At 34.0% G+C, this 17,953-nt stretch overlaps 1 protein-coding gene across 1 annotated transcript in view; it reads left to right on the forward strand.

The window, feature by feature from the left end:
* The window catches only part of ATP6AP2 (ATPase H(+)-transporting accessory protein 2), a 188,601-nt gene that overhangs the window by 83,716 nt on the left and 86,932 nt on the right, over window positions 1-17,953 (forward strand). The gene's annotated exons all lie outside the window — the stretch shown is intronic.

Below are 17,953 nucleotides of genomic sequence, written 5' to 3' on the forward strand. Positions count from 1 at the left end.
AAAATCACCTGGAGAAGATAAGCTAGGTTCAGAACTATATAAATACGCAGGAACAAGATTCAAAGGAAGACTCTTATTATTTTTAAATAAAATTTACTCAACTGGTATCCCCCCAATAGAATGGAAAAAAGCAATTGTGATTCCTATCTTTAAGAAAGGTAATAGAGATGACCCTAAAAACTATAGAGGTATCAGTATACTAAATTCATGTTACAAAATATACAGCAGAATCTTAAATAACAAACTAATGAAATATTCCGAAAACTTTATTCTAGAGGTTCAAAATGGATTTAGAAAAGGACGATCATGTAAGACCCAGCCTTCTGCCTAAAATTAATAATAGAGAAAAGAAGAGAATATAATTTAGAAACACATATTGCATTTATTGACTTTGAAAAAGCATTTGACAAAGTTGAAAGAAGCATATTATTTAATATATTAAAAGAAAGACAAATACCAAATAATATCCTAAAAGCTGTCACAAGTATATATGAAAATAATCAAATACAAATAAGATTAAATCATGAGCTATCATATACAAGAGAGATAAACCAAGGGGTCCGACAGGGATGTCCCCTCTCAGCAACTCTTTTTAATATCTACTTAAATGAAATAATAATAAAATGGAGTAAAAATTTACATCAAGGAATTAAACTTTCACCTACAGTTAACTTAAACACTCTCCTCTTTGCAGACGACCAAAAAATAATTACAAATTCTGAAGATAACTTACAGAAAGCTATTTTAAATCTAAATGAGATATCCAAAGATTATGGTATGATAATATCAACGGAAAAATCAAAAACTATGGCCTTTAAAGGACAAGATCCAGCAAGAACTAAAATAGTATTAGATAACAAGATCTTAGAACAGGTGAATTCATTTAACTACCTAGGATGTATGATCACTTATGAAAATGAAAAAGATATAAACATAAAAATTGCAAAATATTTAAAAATAACAGGAGTAATTAACTATATATTTAAACCAAACCTAGTTCAAAAACAAACCAGGCTAAAAGTATACAATACATTAGCCCTACCGGTCTTAATGTATGGAAGCAAAATCTGGACAATAAAACAAAAAGACAAAGATTAACAACAGCAGAAATGAAGTTTATGAGAAAAACTGCAAAGTATACCCTATTTGATCACAAAAGAAACGAAGATATTATGAAAGAATTAAACCAAGAACCAGTAATTGAAAAAATTAAAAAATATAAACATAGATGGATGGAACACGTTCAAAGAATGAAAACAGAAAGATTACCAAAACAAGCCTTAAAGTACAAGCCATTAGGAAAAAGAAAACCAGGATGTCCTCTTAAACGATTCAACGATGACTTCTAAGGCCGGAACAGGCCATACTAGGCCTAAATCCTTGATACGTATGATGATGATGATATAATTTAAGTCTCCCTGTAGACCACCTGTCCCATCGTTGCGGACCACAGGTTGAGAAACACTTATTTAAGTGGATACTATTGTACTGGTATTCAGCAGCAGCAACATTTTTTTTTTTTGTTTTCAGCATTATTTCTAAAATGGGAGTAACAGGTTCAGTTCTTTGATATGTATTAGGGTATTGTCAAAACAGAAAAAGAAGGGATCATTCTTAAAATATTCAAGTTTTCAGGCAACCTTTGCTTAAGCTGTTTGAAGAAACCAAGAAGAAACTGTCTTGCTCTATTTCTAAGATTTTACTCATCATTTTGTGTTATTTTCTTTTGTATCATCAACTCTGAAATTTTTCTTTTTCTTTCAAATCTGTACCCAAGATTTGGTTTGGGATCCAAATAGTCGTCATTCTCTGACTCTAGAGGGTTGACTGTGAGTGATGGTAGCACTAACATATTAGCAATACAGCGAATCAAATGAGAAAGGTCTTCAAATAATCTCATCTCATCAACTTGAACTAGAACAGAATGCAAAAATAAAAAGTACAACAGATCCCTTTGATCTTTGTACATCTCCCACAAAATTTGAGCTTTGCAACATTTCTCAGTCACACTCATGACTTCAAAGTGAGTTTTTAATTCCAACCACTAGCTGAGAATTCTGTCTACTGTAGGTTCAATAGAGAGCCACATCATTGCGCAGTTGCTTACAATTTTCAGAGAAGCATAATTTTCATTGATAGTTTGATACAGCTCTTTGTATGCTGCTTGTCTTGAAGAAGAATGTGAAAACCACTTATACGTTTCAGCAACTAAAAATTCTAATTTTCTTGCGAGACATTGCTAGTTGTAATGAATGGCATACACATCTAATTACGATTATGAAGGGAATATATGCCTTCAGTTGTTCATAAATGCCATTATTGACACCAACCATAACACAGGCATTATCTGTACCAATTGCAATGAGATTTTTAATGTCCAGTGTCTTGGTCAAGAGCTCTTTTTTCAGTTCATCACTAGCATCACACTTTTCTAGAACCACATGCTCAGAAATGTATGCATAATTTTGTTGAATTTCTTGCTATAATAAATTATGGCCATTCCTAAAATCTTATCCACTGTGTTATCATTCGATTCATCTATTAGCAAGCTGAAATTTTCATCTCCAATGTCCGCAGTTAGATCTTCTTCGAAATGCTCACTTAGAATGTTCTTTACAATTTCAGAGCACTTGGTTTGGTGCATTTTCACATTTGGCATAATTTGACTGCCTGGGATGATATTTTTGCAAAGATCTACTAGACGACCGTAACTGTTGAATGATGAGTGATAAGAAAGAAAAATGCTAAGCTGCCTTCAAAATTTTCTGTCTCATCACACTTCTTCACAAGCATATTTGTAATAGGAACAGCCATATATGTAACTGCAGCAAGATGTTTCTTAGTTTCATTATGCTTTAGAAGCTGACAATATTTAGCAGCTCTATCACATCTGCAAAACTTACAGTGACCTTTGTAGCATCACCAGGAACTTCACACAGGCATACACATTCCTATTTGCAACCACTCCCTCGTAAATTTTTGCTTGTAAGCTTTATTTGTCTCTTTGCTCATTTTTGAAGAAGGGTATACAACTCTTTACTGCAACGGATTATGATCAGTCTTGAAAACTTCCCACTCACTATCGTAACTACCAACCAGAACACTGTGCAACAGACTAACTTGTAGTGGGGCTATCAACTTCAAGGCGACAAAATGGCAACATGACTGACTGATGTCATCGTGTATGATATTTGCACCAAACATACAGTACAATTCTTTATCAAATGCAAACATCTGGAAAACTTTTAAAACAATTTCTTTAAGAGTAAGTTATAAAAGCAACTAAAAAGAGCTGAAATAAGTTCTGAAGGAGCTAGATTTGGAGCCAGGTGCTAGATTAAAATTTTTGGACTTGGGAAAGAAAAAAGGAGCTATATCTTGCTCCAAAAGAGGTAAATTGGCAACACTACTTGTATGTAGCTGTAATAGATATTTTGTTTTTGAAGTGTTCCATGTAAAGTCAGCTAAAGGGGGTGGGGTGACTCATAGCAGTACCATTAATCTGTTTGTGGATTTTTCCTTGCCTGCATGCAAGTAAATTTGAATAATTCAAAGATATCGTGGGAGGATTATGCTTTATTTATTCAAGAGTGTCTGTTAGTGGTACATTAATAAATAGATGTGACATAGAAACTAACCATTATGTCTGTATTTTTAAGGATGTGATTTTTAACTAGTGATTTGAAATGGATAGAATTTTTTTTTATAAAAGTAGATGAGTTGCAGTAAGGGGAACAAGCAACTTAGCCAACCGTTGAGCAAGTTTATAAGTAGGACCGTCTATGCTATCCATCAGCTGTAAGGCATAAGGGAATATTACATTTGTGGAGTTTAGGTAGTACCTCATAAATACGGGGTGGTTTAATGTTAACAGGTTTTGTTGAAAGTTTTTCACTTGGTTATACTATAAATTAAAGATACTAAGAAATTATATACTTAGATAAAGGATTAAACCAAGTATATAATTTCTTGGTATCTTTAATTTATAGTATAACCAAGTGAAAAACTTTCAACAACTATCTCTCTGTAATCCAGAGTGTTATAATAATAAAGTATGACACCTTTTAGCAACTCATATGAAAATGTGACTTCTGCATTACTTCAACCTTGGTATAACCTCTGGGTTTGGCTCCCACTGACAACACGTCAATAAGGTCGAAACCGGTCTGGGTAGTGACCCTTTCCATGATGCATAGCATTATATATGTCTGCAAGGAGATGTGCTTTGCATTATGGGATACTAAGGCAAGTGATGTAAAGGCATACCACCTTTACCATGAATTGCCCCAGTTCTGAAAATACTTAAGGCACAAGCTTTGTTTTGAGACATAGTGTGTGGGGGGGGGAGCTCAGTCAATAATTTGGTAAGTAGAACTGTCACTTAAAACATCCTGTATTTTTTTTTCCCCTGTAATCCTCTTAGTTCATGATAACTGTGGTATTACCCTTAGCAGCTTTAGTAATCACAATATTTTTATTCTTATATAACTTTTTAAAGCAGCTATTTTATTGTATGGTATATTACTTTTAGGTGCTTTAGAATTGTTTAGGATGCTAAAAATAATGTGCTAAATGCACATTATTAGCTATTTAAAGTGGAAGATTACAGAGCACATTACATTTTAAGTGAAATATGTAATGTTCTCTGAAGATGCAAATTTGAAATCCAGCAAAATATAAGCTGGTTAGTAAACTTTTTTTCTTTTTTTTAATAATTTAGTTTGTTTTGTGTTATAATAATATTAAAATAAGTCATGAATAATATTCAACACCTAAGCTTGTCTGTTAGATTGGAGGATTAAGCAGTATAGATGGTTAGTTGTGTGGAGTGGCATGCTCTTCCACGACAAGTCCTTTGACTCCTTCATGGTGTTGCATAATAATAATAGTCTCATTGGCCAGTATCCATTTTGAAGTTGATTCACATTACTCTATTTGAAATTTTTTGGCATTCATCTTAGCAATGACTACCATGGTTGTTTGTTCCTTTCACTAATCACAATTATCTGAATATATTCAATTAAAGTTATTTTTAAAAATCTCACTTGTTTTAGTCATCTTTTATTAGTAATGTCAGTCATGTCACCATTGTATTTCTGTAATTTCCCTATTAGCTCAATCTCTTTTTTTCATCAGTGTATATGTTGATGGTGGTTTATTCTTTACTTCTATTGAGGTTGTGGTTATTCCAATAGTTCACTTTTTGCTATTCATCCTAGTTCTTTACTCATTTGGAATGTCTAAGCTTGTGCTGAGAACATCCCAAGCTTCAAGATTATCTGCATCCTGTACCTTAAATATTGATTTCCATACCCTCTTACAGTGGGGTGAGGACAATCTGGTGACCTTCAGTGCCATCAGAACACAGTTTTGCCTTTTCTCTCAAAAGAGAGAGCTAAGCTCATCTACCCTTACTCTCATTAATACACAAATTATCAAATAGGATCAGATCTCTCTCTCTGCTTGAACTGACATTTATCATTAGCTCCTTCTGACATAAACACATTACACCAGTAGCTTCCTCAGCCTCTAAAAAAAAAAAAAAAAAACTAGAGATTCTCTTCTGCTCAGGATACTATTTGTTACTCACCTAACTGTTAACTATACAAATCCCAAATCTGTCCATCCTTAGAATACTTCATGATGTTGAATACTGTAAGTAGAACTCTAAAACCTCCCTAACAGTCCTTTATGCTATCCAAAGGAGAGCAATTCTGCTCATAATTGATGCCTCCCTCACAGACCCACTTCATCTTCTGTCTCATAGATGTGCTGTTTCGGCTCTGTCTGAAACAGTGCAACTGTAAGACAGAGAATTTATGCAGATACTCATAATTTCTTCTGCAGGTACTCTCATGGTCACTGGTCCACTGAAATGGTAGCCATCAATCATTCTTTCACTTTATGTTGGACCTGTTAAAATAAAAGCAGTAGCTGCCCATCATTCTTTTTCATTACAATTGTAAACACCAATCACACTTCTCCTCTTCATCTTTTATCCATCCTTCCTCTGTCCTGCAAAACAGCTTTCTCATGAAGTGTTCCTAAACCATAACACCCTCCATCCAATTCCAAAAGAAAAATATCAAATTTTTTCTCTCCTATCCCTCATCTGTACATGTACATACTCATCTGTACTCATCTAAACATGTAGTACTGATGCATTTATATTAAATTCTTCTCTCTCTCTCAGGTATGGAATCAAAAAAGAAAAAAAAAAAACTTGTTGAAATGGACACATTTACATATATTTGATGAAGTTGTACTATCGTAATTTGTGTATGGTTTAAGCCAGTACAGAATACAGTGTGGTTAGCTAATTGCCAAATGATCATTCTTTATTCAGTAAACATGATATAGTAGGGGTTCAGTACCTACTAGTGGAAGTGAACTACACACAGGTAGGTGAGGATTGGGTTTTTGGTGAAGCACTGGTCAGCTCTCCACATTATTATTATTATTATTATTACCACGGGCTACTCCAGGAGTCCTTAGACTCATCGAGGGAGGCCCTAAACATCATGTTCACACAGCTGTTCAACATTCTCACAGTATCTATCATACCTTGCCTTGAACTTGCTCACTGTCATAGCACCCACAACAGACTCTGGCAGCTTATTCCACTCATTTACCACTCTAAAAGTAAAGAACCCAGCTCTAACACCCCTGCTAACCACGCTCTTGCCCAGCTTCCATGGGTGTCCCCTAGTTCTCCCACCACCAGTCCTGATCTCAAAAATATCATCTGAATTAATCCTATAGAATCCTTTTAGCAATTTGAATGTCTCAATCATATCTCCCCTTTTTCGCCTATCAACTAGTTTCTGCAACCCACAAATCTTCAACCTGTTCTCATATGGTGCATTCCATAGACCTGCTATCATCTTAGTCACTCGCCTCTGGATCCTCTCAACCTCCTCCCCATCAAGAAGGAACCGAGGTGACCAAATCTGGGCACAGTAGTCGAGATGAGGTCTTATCAGGGCTCGGTACAGAGGTACAATAACTTGTTTTTCTCTGCTCGTCAAGGTATTTTTCAACAACCATAATAGATCCATTCCATATAGATCTTTCAGAGATCTTCTACTGCTAATCAAGCATTTAATCCTTAAATGCTGGAGAGCGGATAAGTGAACCACTTGGCCAACCAGGCAGGCTGGCATACAGCTGTATACAGATGATATTAACATGCACACATCATCTGTATGCAGCTGTATGTCAGCTGGCCAGGTTGGCCGAGTGGTTAGCTTATCCACTTTCCAGCCAAAAGGCTGTAGGTTTGAATCCTACAGCCTTTTTGCTGGAAAGTGGATATCCTACAGGATGTTTGTGATTGTCTGTGAAAATACTAGGTGGTGGGCAGTAGATGGCATTGGTGTAGATGATGATGATAGTTGCGGTTTGCTGTGTTGGTGGATTGAGTTTTGGAGAAGACGGAGAGTTGTAGAGTAGGTGTCCTCCCTTGATGAGTCTTTGGACTCCTTCGAGGTGTCACATAATAATACACAAGAGGTCGTAAAACCTTTATAGCACTTAAGTGTTATATAGGATATATGATATACACAATTCTTCAAATTTGCTTCTTACTACCTGCAGAGTTTATTTGTGTTTCCTTTTTTTGGGATTTCAAACCTAGAGTAAGATTGGACTTAGCAAAGATTTATAAAACATTCCTTTCAATTATGCTGCCCTGCTCTTATCACATAGAAGATACATCACTTAATTTTAATGCTATTCATTAGGATACACTGGAACACTGGAAATATCCTTTTCAATTTTCCCATCCTGTTCAACTACTAAATGTTTAAGTTGCCTATTAATAATAGAAGAAGTTCCTTCCACTTCTGTTTTGGTGTCCTCTATATTACCTCTCTGCTTTCCTATGTGGTGGATGGTTTTTCATTCCAAGAAACAGCAGATGCCAGAACATGTGATTAATAGTCAAAATACAAGTTGTAATGCTAAACAACCCAGTCTGGTCTCTGTGCTATTTCTCAAAGAAATAATATCCTATATATTGTTTCTTTCCTTAATCCCCATATAATTTTTCTCAAATCTTTTCATAATTAAGAACTTTTTAAAACCTTGTTGTTTCACTCTGTTGTTTAATGAAAAAAAAGTCTACAGATAATAATTAACTAAATTTATTTAGCTAATTAGATATTTCATGCCTATTAATATTTCACCTTGGTTACCAAGGCATCTTCATGGTCATAAAGAAATCACTAAGCACATGCATGCAGGCACACCAACAGGAAAGTAAATACTAAGTAAGAATGGTGGGATCCTACAGTCCTAACTGATGCCTTCCATTTGTGCATTGGCAGAATCTTGCTGAAAGTCAGAATACGATAGTCTCACGGATTTTTTGGGAGACCATCATATTTTGTGAAGTAGATGAATTTGTAAAAAAAAAATGGAGAATGTTGTAGTGCTGATGGAGTCTAGAAATAGTCTTTCAGATTTATATCTGCTCTCTATGAAAGGAAGGTTTCTTTTCCATTGAATCTGGTGATATGTATTCATGGCATGGTCTCTATTACTCCTGAATGTTTGTAGTTAGTGCAGATAATGAACATAACTCCTTTGTCCATTATCTTTATTACAACCAGTTTTGGATTTCAGGTTAGATTTGGGGATGGACAGTTCTGTTGATTTGTTAAGGGAGAAAGCTATTGACTAAATGAGTCTGTGTGATTGATTTTGCTAGAGAGGCTATTGTGGTCAGAACAGATGACTAGCTCAATTTGCTAAGGTTTTGATAACGCCATACTGCTTGGATGGTGGGTGGTGGCAATGTGATAGATAATGGATGTACCGTCCAGTATATGGATAGATTTTTCTGTAGAAGCATTGGGTAGTCAGGTAAAAAGAATGTTAAGGAAGAGCACAAAGGTTTTCCTTTTCACTTGTGAAATGAATCCTTGTCTGTTGAGATGTGCTAAAAATGTTTCCAACATATTTCAGCTATGTGGCCAAATAAAGTACACAACAGTGTAGTATAGCCATTTCATGGATTTGAGAGGAGCAGCCAACACCCAAGGATACATTTCACAATTCCAAAGAAAAATAGTAACTGTCTGCACCCAACAGATCTTTATCCTTTTCTGTCAATAGAAAACCTACCCACACTGGAAGGTACATCCATTATGTGTCACATCACCATCCCTCCTAGCAGTATTGCATTATCAAAACTTTAACAAATAGGGCAGAACCACTGCTCTGACTACATTAAGCTCTCCAGTGAAATTTATCACATCTAGGCAGAACCCCCTCCCCATCCCCCAGATAATCTATTATCTGCAATATAGCTATTCTGGAGTAAACCTCACTTTTATACAGAAGCAGATATAAATCTGAGAGCTATGTCTATTGTCCACCATAGCATTACAACATTGTCCAAATCTTAAAAAATTATGCTGCCTCACTTTATCACAAATTTGAGAGATCATTATATTGAGACCTTCAGCAAGATTCCATCACTGTACCCATAGATAACATCAGTTCAGACTGTAGGATCTTGCCTTTCACACCCAGTTGGTGCCTGCATACACATGCTTAGAGTATTTTTTTGTGACCATGAAGATGTCCTCTTGATCAAAGTAAACTATTTATAGATATAATAATCTAATAAGCTAAATAATTTAGTGAATTATTATCCCTAGACATTTATTTTCTCCACTAAGCATCAACATGAGTCATAATCAACATATAAACATCCATATCAGATTTCCTTGGCACTGTATTTCTAGTTTTATTCATTAGGAACTTGTGTGAGAACTACATTTCAATTGTACTTACAATTGAATGTTATTACATGAATGTACTTCTCATTGTATTGTAGGTTCTTCTTGTGTTTGTGATTAAGTTAAACAAATTCATCATGTGTCTCTTGTCACTTCATCCAGAAATGATGTTGAGTTATGGAATAAGTACTGTTACTTTAATCCATTATCTGGTGTTACTACTTCATACACTATTAATTTTTGTCATCTGCTCCATCAGATGCCCAAGATCTTTCCTTTCCACACACTCTTTTTGATTTGTGCTCCCATAGTTAAAATACTCCCATTTGTTTATTCACATTGTATCCACTGACTGTCTGTTCATTTATCCTTGATGTTATTCTAATACTACTTAGACAGAATTTTGATTTTGCAAAATGTAAAGGGAATGACATAGGCTAAAGCATGAGTATTATGTTATTTATTAATTAGTGAACTTCCTTACTGTAACTGACTTGATTGTAATGTATGAAATTAACCTTAAATTATGTGTTAAAACAGCTGAGAATGTACAGAAGAAGTAGCAGTGATAAATCAGGTTAGTCCTGCTTCATTTTTCCTATGATGTGCAGCATCTGCATATATGCTCTTTCCTCCTCCTTAACAGCTTATCTTGTCTTTGTAAAATATTGAATATAATGCAGGCAAGTTATTTAAATTAAGGGGATAAAAATCCCTTATTATTTTACTGGCAGAATGCGAAACTCTGAGATTGAAAACTACGATCTAAGAGTTTCATGCCGAAGAACTATCAGCATGAAACTCTTCCTACCTACTCACTGATGAGACCTCAAGAAAGGTTGAAACCGGTCTGGGTAGTGACTTCTCCTCATAATGTAAGGCAGTATTACATCTCCTAGGAGTTGTGTTTTACATTATGAGAAAATATCAAGGATAGTGAGGGAGCTTGCTCCACCTTTGCTTTGAGTTGCCTTGGTGTTGTACTACCCAGGGCCGGCCATCGCGGGGGTGCGGTGGGTGCAATGCCACCCGGGCCACACGATGGAGTGGGCACTGTCGGTACACATTTGCAGAATCGTATTTTTTATTTTATTTTTTTTATTTTTTCTTCTAATTTTGTTTATAACTAAAGGAATTTCATCGACAGGATTTTAGGGCTCCCAGTAATAAAAATATCTCTGTGTTTCTCTATTATATTAGGGTTTTTGCTTAACAATTTTGATGCGGTTATGCAGTGTATAAAAATTAACAAACATTATTTCGTTTTTACCCTAAAATGCTAAAATGCCTGATTCATCATTAGTTTTTTCCTAATCTGTTACACATTTATAAAATTTGACTTGTTATCGAAACCGTTGAAAAAATATTTATTATATTCTTTATATATGGTTGGTCTAGAGAAGAGGTGGACAGCCCTTAACATGCCTGCCAAACATGGCACGCCAATGACTTTTTTCCGGCATGCAACCCAGGGCTCATCTTAAAAAAATAATTAAATAAAAAAATACATTTCCAACATCTTCGCTGACATATTTTAAATTAATATAATACAATTTTATTAAGTACAGCTATACCAAATAAAAATGCAATAATTAAACACTACCAACTGTTTCATAATAATAAGTAATAAGAAAATTAGAAACAAACATCCTATTTCCAAGCCGTCGATATATCTCTGTGATATACTGATGTACAAGTTTTGTCCAGTTCAGTTGTTGCATTATTCGTCAGGCATCCAGACGTGGCGTGACTCCTTTACCATCATTTAATATATCTTTTCATGTTTCGTAAAGAACGTATCCGTTTTCTAAAGTGTATTTGGATTTTATTAAATCGTAAGTCATTAAAATATGGATTGGAAGTATTTATTGTCAATGAATACGTTTAACATATTAGATATAAAAGCAAATTTCCTTTACATTGATTTTCGGAAACTAAAGTTTTCAGTTTTTTTCATAAAATCCCCACATATATTGCAATTACTATTTCCTGCCTAGAGAGCAGTTTCCTTGTGTGCATCCTACCCAAATAGAACCATCTGCTTTCCCATTATTTCAAGCAAAAATTAGCAGTAATTTACAAGACTTGAGATACTTAGTGAACAATCCTTCATTAAGTAATTAACAGACAGCCATGGTACTAGGCCAGTAAAGATATGTGCATATGATTGGTGCAGTATTAACAAAAGATCATGCAAATCAAAGATAAAAGTCAGCAGACAATTTTTGAATTGAAATGCTAATTCTCTTCAACCAAATTCAATATCTGAAAATGCCATAACAATATTCAATATATGTTTCCTAGCTTTAACATGTTTACGAATTTTAACACTTTCTGTTGATTTTTATTGTTGCTCGGCATTTGACCTGGGGTGATAGACTCCCACACATTCAGTTTTTAGTGTTGGCCAGTGCAGCATATGGTTTTGCTTGCAGCTAAATAGCATAGTTTTTTGGGGGCAAGGGACATGCGATTCATTAGTTAGTGCCATTTTTATCCCAACTGTCTCTAATTGCATTATTTGTTGAGAAATATGCATTTTTGAAAATTATGGAGACAACTACCGTGTTTGAATAAAAACTTTAGTTTAATATAACTAAAATCTACAATTCGACGTTTCGACCTTTATGTCAAGGTCATCTTCTGGAGCGTACAAATATACACAAGAAACAAGCTATACTACAATCAAACTGGTTCGTTAAAGACACTGACCAACCGCTACCACAATTGTTGGCCTGACCTCTGGTGAAAAAAAAAAAAAAAAAAAAATTATATATCAACGCTAGAGTCCTATTATTTGTGTTGTCTACTATATACATATATTAACATTATTCCAGCCAGTTGGAATGGAATGGTTTCTAATACTAGCGGATTGGCTAGAGTCCTGACTTATGTTGAATCTTTCATATTAGGTTGGCTGAATGTGTGCCATCCAGATCCTTGGAATTTTCATACCATCTTTGTTATTGATATTTGTGTGGTTTATCAGGATTTCGCAGGATTCCTTAAATTTTCTTTCGTACCAGGTTTTTGTGCGGTGTAAGGAGCAGGTGCTTTTCCAATTGATTTGGTGTAAGGTGTTAAGTGCGTGGTCTGAGAGGCCTGCTTCACCATAATGGTTATATTTAATGTGTCTAATGTGTTCTTTCTTGCGTATTATTTCTCAACATAATGTTGACAAATATATTACACAGACTGCAAATCTTTTAACATTATTCAGTGTTACAATAAAACAACCTGCTTTTACTTGCATCTGCAGACGTATTGGCTAGTATGGAGGGCGCGTGGTTTGCCAAGGGAAGCGAGTCACTATGTCATGAGGTGAACGTGATTAAGCTTTTTTTTTTCTGTGCGAGGTTACACGAAACTTTTCAATTTCTTTTTTTCGCAAAGTAAAATCAGGGGTGCGAGTTATACGCGAGGACCAGTTATATTTCAGTAAATACGGTAAATTATTTTTAAAGCTATGTGAAATGTATTATCAATATTCAGGATTATGAAGTGTTGTCTGCACGTGATTAGATCTCAACTACGTTAATTTCAACTCAGTTAATAGTGATAGATTAGGGTGAAACTGATGTACTGAAGTAAACAAATGAAAAAAATAAACACATTCCTTGAGTGTTTCTAAAATTTTGTAATATTGTAAAAAGTATGTACATATCTAACTTTTTGTTAATTCATGGGATAAAAATATTTAATATTATTTACTTATTCGACAGGCAAATCCTAACCCATAATGTCCATGCCAAGAAAGTATCCCTCTGGGTGTCAAAAAAAAAGGAAATCAGCAGAAAAGAAGAAAAGCAAAATCTCAAAAAGTCACAAGTTGATTTGTTTTCATGGCTACAAAATAAATCTGACAACAAAATTGCTACGACTTCAGCAGTTACAATTCAAACTTCAACTGAAGAAGAAAACTCCAAACAAGCTACACAACTTTTCAACGAAAATGTAGAAACTGTGGGATTCGTCAAAGAAGACGCGTCTGATTATACAAACGTTTTGGATACAGCAAATAACGATGAAAACAATAATACTGATGGTGATCAAGTGAATATAAATGATCCAGGTTTGTGGCCAAATATTATAACTGATAAATTTAGATTATTCTGTGTTAAAACCGGACCTAAACAACATCATCAAGATGCATTCGTTAAGAATGATGAAGGTAGATCATTTTCTACATCGTACTATTTACGAAAAATGCCAAATGGTGAAACTCAGCTTCGCAGCTGTTCGTTTACTCAAATGCTCAAGACTCAGTATTTTGCTTTTGTTGTGTATTATTTTCGAAAAGAAGAGGAAAAGATCAATCAACACGATTTATATATGGTTTTAATAAATGGAGAAAACTGTCATCTGTAATTCGAGATCATGAGCTTTCTGTTGGGCACTAATTCTTTTATTGCTTGGCAAGAATTATTAAAAAGGCTTAATTTATGTTTGACTGTCGACAGAACAAATCAAATTTATATAAATAAACCGAACATCTAAAATTACTATTCCCAAGAATTGTAAATGTAATTCTATTTTTGGCAAGTAATAATCTGTCATTTCGAGGATGCCATGAAACAATAGGAACGTCGAATAATGGAAATTTTTTAAGTTTAATAGAATTATTAAGTAAATATGATCCTGTGCTAATGGATCATGTAAACAGAATTAAAAATACGAAAAAAATAATTGTGCATCATTTGGCACATAGATTTCAAGAGGAAATTATTGCTGCATTAGGTAATGAAGTCCTTAATGAAATTAAAGACGATATAAATGCAGCCATATATTACAGTATCCAAATGGATTGTACTCCTGATATTTCTCACAAGGAACAAACTTCAATAATTATTAGATATGTAAATTTTGTAGACAAAGAATTAATTTTAAATGAGTCATTTATAGGATTCTTTGAAGTAACTGATGTGACTGGTGAAGGACTAGCAAATTTGCTTTTAAAAAGAATAGGTGAACTTGATTTAGATATTATGAATCGTAGAGGGCAATCATACGATAACGGTAGCAATATGAAGGGAACATATAAAGGCATACAATTTAGAATAATTAGTTTAAACCCTCATGCAATTTATGTACCTTGCTTTTCACATTCTTTAAATTTGATCATTTGTGATGCTGCTTCCAGTAGTATATGTTGTAAAAAAATTTTTCGCAATATTGCAACGTTTATACTGTGTACTTTCTGCATCTACAAAAAGGTGGGAAATTATACAAAAGCATTTAAATATTATGCTTAAACCATTATGTGATACTCGATGGGAAGCCAAAATACATGCAGTCAAAGCAGTGTATACACAGTTTGAACAAACTTATAATGCCTTAGAAGAATTTATTGGTGCAATTAACGATAACAGCAGTATCCGAAGCTAAAAGTCTACTAGATTCATTACAAGAAATGCAATTTATTTTAAACTTAACTGTGTGGTTTACAATATTGTCAAAAATTAATAGTATCAACAAACTATTTCAAGCAAAAACAATTGTTCTTGACCCTGCTTTTAATTTAGTGAATAAAATTAAAACTGAAATTCAAAATTTAACACATTTTTAGAGGATGCAAAAATGATAGCACGAAACTTGAATATTTCTGAAGACTGCCCTGAAAAAAGAATTTGAAAAAGGAAAAGATTATTTTCCAAACTAGCAGAAGATGAATTTTACTAAACCTGGTAGAGGAATTCAGATCTCACTTTTTCAATGTTGTGATTGATACTGTAATTGTACAAATAGATGAGAGATTTAAAAATATACTCAATGTTATTTCTTATTTTAAATTAATCACTGATATAAAAACATTAGAAAAAAATGAACCCGCTCAAGGGATTTTGTAAAATATTATAGTAAAGATGTAAATAAAGACTTAATCCAGGAAATTGATTTGTTATGAGAATTGATCTTGGACGAAAAAAATGTAAATAATGCGCAAGACATATTGCAATATATATTAAATAATAGTTATAATGAACTATTTTCAAATGTGCTAACTGTATTGAAAATTTTCTTTACGTTATCAGTTACTATAGCAAGTGCAGAGCGTTCTTTTAGCAAATTAAAATTGATAAAGAATTATCTTCAGTCAAGTATGTGCAAAGAACGCTTAAATGCACTTGCTGTATTAAGCATCGAAAAGGAAATTGCCAAAAATTGTAATTTTTCATAAATGAATAATGACATTGCAAAAAAAAAAAAAAAAAAATCGCATATTCAAATAAATACATATTAAGCAATATACACATTAGTAAATCTAGTCCCCTAAATAGTAAACCTATTTATTTTTTTATGTGCTTAAATTAATTTTTTTTATTACTTTAAACAATAATTAATTGTAAATAGTTTTTGTGCACTGGTTGGTGAGCCAGGTTACTTTTGTTTCTGTTAAATATTTATTTATTTTAATTATTTAATACTTTTGTTTTGTGTTCAGTAAACGTTATGTTAACCTGTTATATTTCGAATGTGTTTTTTTTTGTTTTCCTGTGCAAAATCATTTGCAGGTAAGAGGTTTTACAATACGTTTATTTCAAATCCTTTAATTTTTACCTTTGAAAAATATTTTAGGGGCCCAAAAGGTTTCTTGCACCCTGGCCCCTTTATAGAGAAGGCCAGCCCTGGTACTACTAGGTGTTCACTTATGCTTGGATTTGCTGATAGTTCTTCGGCATGAAACTCTTAGATCATAGTTATCGATCTCAGAGTCTCGCATTCTGGCTGTAAAATAATAAGGGATTTTTATCCCCTTAATTTAATTAACCTCGCCAGAAAAAATAGCCGTTTGGCTTTTTATTATAGCAGGTAAGTTATCTTAGACAAATCTTAAGGCCTGCATCAAAGATACATAAATCAGGATTGTTTTTATTTGATTTATGGGTTTGAACAATGCTTTTGATATGACTGTTTAAAATCTCAATTTTTATGGAGGCTCCATTTACAAATGGCAGGGAAACTGCTAGTGAAACTTTTAGTGTGCGAAATCATAAAGGATTCTGGGAAGGTAGTGCATTTTTTGTTTCTCATTATAGCATTCCTCAAGAATGAATGTTGTATCACAGTAATCTACCATTTACTTATAAATTAAAGATGCTAAGAAATTATATTCTTGGTTTAATCCTTTATTATTATTATTACATGACACCTATTTGATCACAAAAGAAACGTAAAAATTATGAAAGAATTAAACCAAGAACCAGTAATAGAAAAAATTAAAAAATATAAACATAAATGGATGGAACACATTCAAAGAATGAAAACAGAAATATTACCAAAACAAGCCTTAAAGTATAAGCCATTAGGATAAAGAAAACCAGGATGTCCTCTTAAACGATTCAACGATGACTTCTAAGGCCGGAACAGGCCATGCTAGGCCTAAATCCTTCATACGCATGATGATGATTTCATGACACCTCTAGGGAGCCCAATGACTCATCGTGGGAGGGTACACTACTCTACTTCGCTAAATACATCTCATCCTCTCCACTAGTACTTAATTCTTCAACCACGACACCACCATCATCAACTCGATCTATCACCAACAACAGTATTTTTTGTCTGTAAATTGCATGTGTTCTGAAGGCCGATTTATCTGTACATGGGATGAAAACCCCTGCTACCACTGTATGAGATTGGCTAACTCACTTTCAACTGAAAAAGCCCATATAAGGATTCCCCTCATCACGACAAGAATCGTGACAATCACAAACACTGGGATTCGAACCTGCAGACTTTTGGCTGGAGAGCACATATGCTAACCGCTCGACCAACCAGGCTGACTTTATTATAAGAAATTATATTCTTATCCAAGAATATAATTTTTTGCATCTTTAATTTATAGTATAACCAAGTGGAAAAACTACCAATACCATTTAGTTAGTTGTTTATTTGCATTGACATCCCTTAATGCTGTATGGTCACTCCCATATCTCATAGGGTTTTGGGAAAGCCTTCTGCTAGAAGAAGTGGTAGGGTTGCAGATTTCCCTTTGAATGCACAGTAAGACGATCACAAACATCTATGCTCATGGCAGGTTTTGAACCTGCAGTCTCTTGGCTGGAAAGTGGATACACTAACCACTCAGCCAATCAAGCCAGTACCATTTACCTGACCACGTTAGGAAGGCAATATTTTTTTCTGTTTTTATAATTGAAGTACAATTACGTGGTGCTATGCCAGATTAGCACCACGTAATTGTACTTGTG

Source organism: Typopeltis vanoorti, chromosome 9, assembly GCF_054136105.1.
Source record: "Typopeltis vanoorti isolate ZY-2024b chromosome 9, IOZ_Tvanoo_1.0, whole genome shotgun sequence".
NCBI classification, from domain to species: domain Eukaryota; kingdom Metazoa; phylum Arthropoda; class Arachnida; order Uropygi; family Thelyphonidae; genus Typopeltis; species Typopeltis vanoorti.